Source organism: Amphimedon queenslandica, unplaced genomic scaffold (genome assembly GCF_000090795.2).
Source record: "Amphimedon queenslandica unplaced genomic scaffold, v1.1 AMPQUscaffold_13444, whole genome shotgun sequence".
Taxonomy (NCBI): Eukaryota; Metazoa; Porifera; class Demospongiae; order Haplosclerida; family Niphatidae; genus Amphimedon; species Amphimedon queenslandica.
This window is the reverse complement of record NW_003546320.1, coordinates 258,996-267,700: the sequence shown is the minus strand read 5'-3', so window position 1 is coordinate 267,700 and position 8,705 is coordinate 258,996. Positions and strand designations below refer to the sequence as shown.

Genomic DNA, 8,705 nt, shown 5'->3' with positions numbered 1-8,705 from the left:
TTGACTGTGAACAGCTAACATATGACCACACTTTTAAGCAATGACAAGTCTACTTCAGGGATTAGCTTATTACCTACAATACTTTTAACGAAAATTGTACAAATTTGTACCATTAGGATTGACGTGACCATTAAGTGTACAAATTTGTACATTTATTATTACAGCAGTTGTAGTACACTAGCATAAATTGAGTTAAGTACAAAATTGTATTATGATTATCGTATGTACCATGCATTTTTCTCTTTCATTATTATTAATTTTATTATAGGCTGGTTGTCTCCTATACAAACATATGACTGTAATTGTCAATAGATTTAACCCAGATACCATTCTTTTTCACAGTTCATATCAGGAGACGTTACAAGTGATGCTGATTCCAAAGCTTGGAGAAACTGTGACTAATGCTGTTGTGAGGAAGCATGCAACTATTTTTGCCACTGTAGAATCTTAAGTAGTAATCTGTCAACATCTAGCTTTTCATTGTTTTGGTTCAAGCAATAGTGGCGTTCCTTGTGGATGTTCCTACAATTAGAAAATTGTAATTTTATCTGAAACCTCAATGAATGATTTGCCTTCAGAACTTCTATGCCCTCAATCCACTGTTCCTCACTCCAATTTCTGTAGTACATTTCTGCTACATCCTTTGAACTATTCCATAAAAACTTAAAACAGTGAGGATCGTGTGCCCATGTATGCCCTCAATAAAAGGAGCAGGCCAACTTCAAACATTGTGTACACACTTAATGTTCTATGTAGATGGTTTAGGAGTGTAACTTAATGCTTTTGCCTTTAATAGCCCTATAATTTTAATTTATTTTATTGCAAGACATTGTGCAATACTTACAACTTGCAAAACTTAAAACTCACTGTTTCTGCCCCAACTCTTGTTAAAAATGTAACATGATACTTTAGAAAAAAACTGATCTGCGTCTTCATGAGTATGAGCAACTGGCAAGAAATTAACTCGAACCTATTAATATAAAAACTTTAATTAAAAGAATTACTTGTTATTCATAAATCTTTTTAGAAACTCTTTTCAACATTAAAAGAACTGCAAAAGGGAAGTATAAATCTATTTTGGTTTTCTTTACAGCAGTTGTCAAATTGCAGATACAATACTTCTGGTAGACATGATTCTTTTTTCGTCAAATTCATCAGTAATCTCATAATTATCTCAATAACTACGTTTGAGTTGTACGGATACTGCATTGTGTCTAAAAATGCATATGAAAGCTTCATCAATGTGTGTGAATTAATGCCACAAAAATTATCATGCATGATTGTGAATATTATACCTGCTATGTGAGTACGCAGAGTCCTTAAATTTTGTGTTGCTTTTGGCTTCTGGGGGAGTTGTGGTAAATTTTCTATTCTGGTCCATTGTATCTACAATAATTAACATTTTTGGATTTCTTTTGGACTTCTCTCGACTATATCTTCCTTTCATTTCTGTTTAAAACAACCAATGAAATACATAACTTAAATAACTTAAGCTAAAGTATATGTGACTGATACTCTGATTTTAACTGGCATTTTCTCTTTGTCACTTGTATGTTTTAATCTTTCATATTGAAGTGTCACACAGATGTTACATTTACTGAACAAACTATGCAATGTAAAACATTATGCATCACATTTTGTATTTAACTTATTACCTTACCTTTAAAATTATTGTCAGAAAAATGTCTTCCATAAATTCTAAAATTTGAGAAACTAATAATATCACTTCCATCTTCTTTAAAATTTTGTGCCACCGTTAAATAAATTGATTTTTTTAATGGATTTGCTCAATGTGAGGCATTGTATCTGCAATTGGATGAAAGTAATGGCCCATCCTTTGGCTGACTTGCACTTAATTGTTGTTGAAGCATGTCTGTTCCTTTTGTTTGGAATAACTCGTACACCATTGTTTATTAGCTTTTTGATTGCTCGAAAGTGCTTTGGGGATATTCCCATCAATGACATAAAAGCCTTCCTGCGAAATATTTGCCTATCAAAATACAAATCCCGAAAGTTATTGCATATTCCTTCATTAACACTGACCATCATAAGTAAAATGTCTGATAGAAAATGTTTTTGCAGTAGTCGTGAACACACAGCATGTCAAAGACTTGCAAATCATACTCTTATATACTGCTGTTCATGTTTCTTAATCACTTTTGGTGACAACAATGCTGGTAAGTCAGATTAGTAAATCTTGTTGATGAATTAGGAATGCTGTGATAGTCTTCATGACTCATCTACCTCGGCTGCTTCAAGCAAATGCTGACCTTAGCCATATTCTGGGATAATTTAATGTACTTACAATGCTTTAAAGTGGCAGAAATTACCTGGTGAAATAGCTACATTGAGATGAGCAAGGTGACTAAAACTGCAGTCTGAGTACACCGTGTCACTTGACCTCAGCATGGGTGATGATATGGGTGTGATTCACTGAAACCTGGATGTAGTATGTGATGCTTCTGAATGTAAAAAGTTTGACATCAAAAGACTGCTGACTCATTGGCAAAAGCGATGGAAGGACACTTGACTGAATTCGTAATTGTAAATGAGACAGCTACAGTTATAGCTAGCTCGGCCTAATACCAACACCTCTGCCTGAAATTAATTTTTTAGACCGCGCTCTAATTAATTATTATTGATTATTAGTTAGAGCTATAGTAACTAGGCTCATGCTCACACATGATTAGTTTACTAGATTCAGAATTGCTCATGAAATCATTTGATTATTCTCCAAAAACACTGCATTATGCTTCTGATTAGTCTCATAAATCTGAATTCCAAATTATTTTTAATCCACAATAGTGATAATTACACCATTATAACAAGTTACTGAACTCATGCAGAAGTTAAGTTACTATGATCTTTTATTGTATTGTAGCTTGAGTGAAGTTTCAGTGTAGTCTTCTAAACTATTGTACAAATGTATTTGAGTAAAGAAAACACTCTCTCTGCTCCTGCTGAAGAGGTTTGTACTAAAGTGCCTTTCCCAGTACATTTGAGCATCTGGGAAGCCCTTTACCATGCTCTCTTCACCATTGTACAGGATCATAATCAGGATCAACATCAGCTGCTTTAGACATATTTAGGCAATTCTTCTTTTAAATCAATAATCACAGATTCCTTGTTAAGAAATGGAAAAGTCTTAATGAATCTACCTCATTGGCAATAGGATTCATTTCATATATTTTAGAAAGAGATAAAAGTCTAGCAGTTCTAAAGCTTTCATTGATGTTTGTAGTGGACCATCTAAGGCTTCATGAATGTATATACTGTAATCCTGGCAAACAATAGCATATGCACTATACTGAGACACTAAGGCTTCATTAGTACCTCTTAGCATTTCTGCAACTGCTGTTACATTTGGATTGTGTGCAGCCTGTAGAGCACTTCTTCAATTATTTTGTAGCACTTTAAAACCAGGGATTTATCTCATAAGTTGTGTAGGTAGCTTTAACAAAATGAGAGCCTAAATCAATGACCGCAGCAAGTTGTAGTTTCAACAAGCCCCTTTGATAGCTTATTTGCTGTCACAGAAGATACTTCATTTCCAAGGAACAGAGGTATATCATTCAAATGGGTCAGCATTTGCTCCATTACCTCCCATTCGCTCTACCATCATGTTTTAGAATACGACTTTACAGAAATTCCTGTCTTTGTTTTGCAAAGTAGCAGACACTTAGGACTGTGCAAAAACAAAGAAATCCATTGTGTGACAAAATTATTCAAAATAGTTGTTTGAAACTTTTCCCCAACTGGTCAGGTGTATATGCTATGCACCCAACATCAAAAAGTGATTGATAAACAATGTACTGCTACATTAATCACAGAAGCTCCATCATGCTTAGCAGCAATAAGTAACCTTGTCTTAATTCTTAGGGTAACTGATTAGATGCTGATTAATTCCCTAGCAACCTCCTTTCCTTTAAGGCTCTTCAGATGCCAACAACTCAACATGTACTAATCGTTGCTCAATCTTCATTAGTGCACATACCGGAAAAGTACCACCAAAACCTCACCAAGTCATGATGTGCCATCAGATATAACGGTCACAAACTTATCTTCGATTTACATCTTTATTTGAGCTTCTTCTTTAAGGACAAATGGTATTCTGTCTTTGAGATGCATCTTATCAACCAGCCGATGCGTACTCTCTTCCAGCAACACAAAAATAGAATACCTTTTCAAAAGGGACACCAGATCTCAGAAATGTCATGGCCACCTTGATGCAAAAAATATATTGGGCCACCGGAAGTGTCACCTGCTGGACTCATTTGCTGATCATGCCGCTTTAGTGTATCAGTGCATCAGCAAAATCCCGTTACCTTGCTTCCTTGACAGAAAGACGTTCTTGTCCTCCCTTGTGTTTCAACTCTTCAGATAATTCTGTATCCCACTCCTCCTTTAATCTCTTCTCTGAAACAAGTGCAGAGTTTTCCCGGTGACACCTTAAACAGAAAATTCACGAGCTCCCTGTGCTGGTGTTGTCAGAAGATCTGCTGCTCCTCTTGCCAACAATTTCCTATGATTCCTACTCAACAACACCCGCTTTCTTGCAAGAGAACTGGCTCTGAGTGCTTAGAGTATTGAAGTAGATCTACTACACCAGATGAAGTAGAACAAAAACAAATTTCAGCTATTTGGCAAGATCTAGCTACAGTAACAGTAGTGGATACATCAGTAATAATATCAGCGGCAGACGTAGATTCATCGCTGCTAGAGTCAATAGCCTGAACTTCAAAATCATCAAGGGTGTCTGCCATGCTGTCATGCAGTCCTTAATCACGTGAAACTTCCTGATATTTACCGTTTATGCTAGAATAATTCTTGCTTTCTTTAAACTAGTCAAGCTCAATATGCTAGCTAATTCTGCACCACCCTTAGTTGAACATTAAACTTCATTTCAAGAACACCTAAAATGACAGTAACTCAGTCCAGGTATAAACTGAGCAAAGAAGAAAAAATCGAAGTGACTCAAACAATAAACATTAGTTCTAAAACCAACCACAATTGATGAAAAAAATCAGTTTAATGAGTCAATGTTTCTACAAACTGTACCATAAAACTAAAAAAACTAACAAATAGTGAGAAGTCTTTGTTAAAAGTACATGAAACATCACTTTAAATCAAAGTTGTAATTTTGACAATCTCAGTCACTTAGGTATGTAATACCATACTATGAACCTAAGAAAAGAAGAAACAAACATGACGTCAGTGGAGCACAAAACATTATTTAAAAAAACAAAAGGATAAGAACTCAATCAATCAAGGTATAAACTAAACCATGAAATAGAGAAAAGATGTAAATAGTCAGAAGTGAAGCATAAAAATTGTTTCCAAAACCAACCTAGATTGATTAAACTCAGTCCGATCAGTTACTTTAGGTATCAACAATACTATGAAACTGAGAATTGAGGAAACAAAAAGTGAGTTAAGTATAAAATATTTGCAAAATCAGCCTCAAATGATAAGAACTACAAGTCTGATATGTCACTTCTGGTATTTTAAACAATGAATTGAAACAAAAAAGAAACGGAGTGAGAAGTAAAACATTAAACTTCATTTTTAAAACCCACTTGAAATAAACAGAGCTTGGTCAAATCAGTCACTTCTGGTATAAACTATACTATGAAACTCAGAAATGAAGAACCAGAGTAGAACAATAAACATCACTTCACTTACCAACCTCAAATGTAAAGAACTCAGTCAGTCCATATATAAACTACTGCAGGTAACAGAGAAAGGAAGAAGCAAGTAGTTACAAGACGAAAGAACATGAATTCTTAAGTATAAACCTACCTCAAATGATAAAAACTCAGTCTAATCAGTCAATAAACTACACTATGGAATAGAAAACAAGAAAGAAATGAGAAGCAAAAAGAAAATAAAACCTTGTTTCAAAAACCGGCCTCAAATGAAAGAACTCAGTTGGATCAGTCTCTTCAAGTACCTAAAACTCTGGAGGAAAAAAATAAGTAGTAAGAAGTGGAACGTGACACTGTTTCAAAAACCAACTTATAATGATTACAATTGATCCCATCAGTTACTTATGAAGAAAGTATACGAAAGAAACAAATGCAAATTGAGTCAAACAATGAACATTGGTTTAAAAAACCAACCTCAATTGAAAAAGTCAGATCGACCAGTCTTTTTTGTTACAAACCATACCATGAAACTGATAAAAGAATTGAGATAAGTCAATAGTACATGAAATTTAATACAAAATATAAATGATAAAAGGACTTTAGGTGTATACAACACTATTAAGCTGCAAAAATGAAACAAATGGTGATGAGAAGTAGAATATGTACATCATTTAAAACACCAACTTAAAATGATTAGAACTCAGTCCAATCAATTACTCCTGGTATACACTATATTATTAAACTAATAAACAAATAAAAAGTAAGTCCAACATTAAACATAATTTCAAAAACTAACCACAAATGATAAAACTCTGTTTGATTAGTCACTCAGTGTAATAACTGTAACATGAAACTGAAAAAAGAAATAACAAATAGGAAGAAGTCAAAAGTACATTAACATTCCCTTTAGGTATACATACTATAAAACTGAAACAAGAGGAAACAAAATGTAGTCAGTGGAAAATAAAATATTTCAGAAAACATGAAGTAATAATAACTTGGTCACTTTAGGTATAAACTACACCACAAAACTGAGAAAAGAAGAAACCAATAGTTATAAGTACACAAAATATTGTTTAGAAGCCTACCTAAAATGACAACTGTTTGATCAGTCGCTTCTAATATTTAACACCATAACATAAAACTGACAAAAGAAAAGAGTGGGAAGAGAGTAATACGTGACACATCAATTTATAACTAACTTAAATGAATAAAACTCAGTCCGATCAGTTATTCAAGGTAAATCCATGAAACTAAGAAATAAAGTGAGTCACACATTAAACATCAGTCCAAAAAGCAACCTCAAATGATGATAGATCAGTTTGATTATGCGGTCATGGTATAAACTGTATCATGAAAGTGAAAAAGTAGTAATAAGTAGTGACATCATTTTTGAAACAAAGTTTGAAGGATAAAACAATCAGTCACATGAGGTATACACTACATATGTAAATGGAAAAAAAGAAACAAATGGTAAGTGAGTGGAACATGAAACAATAAGTCAATTAACCTAGTGACAAAAACTGAGACAGTCCAGTTGTAAACTTCAATAAAACTACAGAAAAAACAATAAAACTACAGAAAAAACAAAATGGAAGCCAAAAGTACAAGAAATATTATCCTAATACCTACCTCAAATGATAAGACCTCAGTAAAATTATTCGATAACTCAGTCTGATCAGTAAAACTACACTATACAGCAGAGAAAAGAAGAAACAAATAAGGATTAGATCACAAATTCAAAAAGCAACGTGGTATGATGAGACTTCAGTCAGATCAGTCACAACTGGTATTTTGAACTATACTATGAATCTGTGAAAAGAAACAGAAAGTGAGAATCAGTAAAAGATGAAACATTATTGCAAAAAAGGTTTAAATTGACTAAAACTTTTGAATCAGTCACTCTGAGTATGAACCGTACAATGATAAGACTTAAGTTTATTTAGTCAATTCCGGTATACATATTATTATAAAACTGAGAAAGAAATAAAGTGAGTAGAACATGAAACATCAATATAAAACAAAACCTCAAATAATAACTCAGTCTCATCAGTCAGTCCTGGCATATAACTACACTATGAAACAGAGAAAAGAAAAAACAAATGAGGAGTAGAACATGCACCATTCTTTCAAAAACAAACCTTAAATGATAAGACCTCTGTCAGTTCAGCCACTTCTAGTGATAACTATGCTCTGTAACAAAGAAAAGGAAAGACAAATAGTGAGAAGTATAGACCATTAACATTATAAACGGAACAAATAATCAAAACTCAGTTTGATCAGTTACTCTCGATATAGATTATAATGAAATTGAAAATAGAAAAAACAGGATAGTACAACAGTAAACATTGTCAGAAACCAACTTAAAATGATTAGAATGTGTCCCATCAGTTACTTTTGGTACAAAATACTATGAAACAGAAGAAGTAACATATAGTGAGAAGCAGAACACAAATCATTTTAAAAATCAACTAAAAATGATTACAAGGCGGTAAGATCAGCCACTCTTGGTATAAACTACACTAAGAAACTTAGACAAATGAAAGTATTAAGTTTCGTTTTGAAACCGAACTGAAATGATAGGAACTCAGTGGGGTCACTTTTGGTACTTAAAACTACACAATGTAACTGAGAAAAGAAAAATTAAATAGTGAGAAGACATTAGTACATAACACATCAATTTAAAACCAACTTTAAATAAATATCACTCAGTCTGATCAGTTACTCCTGTTATAAACTATACCATGACAAATGAAAAGTCAGTCTAACATTAAACATCAGTTCAAAAACCAACCTTAAATAATAAAAATTAGTTTGATCAGTCACTCTTGGTATTTTTGTACTACAAAACTTAAATATAAGTAAAATATAATGAGCCATCAAAAGTACAAAAAACATCACTTTCAAAAAAGTTTAACTAATAAAATGATCGGTTACTTTATTTGGGTATACACCATACTATGAAACTTGGACAAGAAAAACGAATCTAAAGCAAGTTGGACATGAAACATTTTCAATAAAACCTAAAATGTGACCATAATTGAACCTTATAGCCGATAG

At 33.1% G+C, this 8,705-nt stretch overlaps 2 long non-coding RNA genes across 3 annotated transcripts; both read right to left on the bottom strand.

Moving 5' to 3' along the window:
* Nucleotides 1-5,213: 5,213 nt before the first annotated feature.
* On the bottom strand, nt 5,214-6,643 carry LOC109581394 (uncharacterized). The gene is made up of 3 exons (XR_002184616.1): nt 5,800-6,643; nt 5,577-5,725; nt 5,214-5,496 (listed from the first exon to the last, which is right to left on the bottom strand). It is a non-coding gene; the product is annotated as an uncharacterized LOC109581394 (long non-coding RNA).
* A 9-nt stretch (nt 6,644-6,652) lies between these two features.
* Nucleotides 6,653-8,297, bottom strand: LOC109581393 (uncharacterized). 2 transcript variants are annotated; one of them, XR_002184614.1, is made up of 6 exons: nt 7,787-8,297; nt 7,278-7,720; nt 7,156-7,220; nt 6,947-7,085; nt 6,848-6,898; nt 6,653-6,789 (listed from the first exon to the last, which is right to left on the bottom strand). It is a non-coding gene; the product is annotated as an uncharacterized LOC109581393 (long non-coding RNA). The 2 variants fall into 2 exon arrangements; XR_002184615.1 differs by having other exon boundaries at nt 7,156-7,200.
* Between the last annotated feature and the right edge of the window lie 408 nt (nt 8,298-8,705).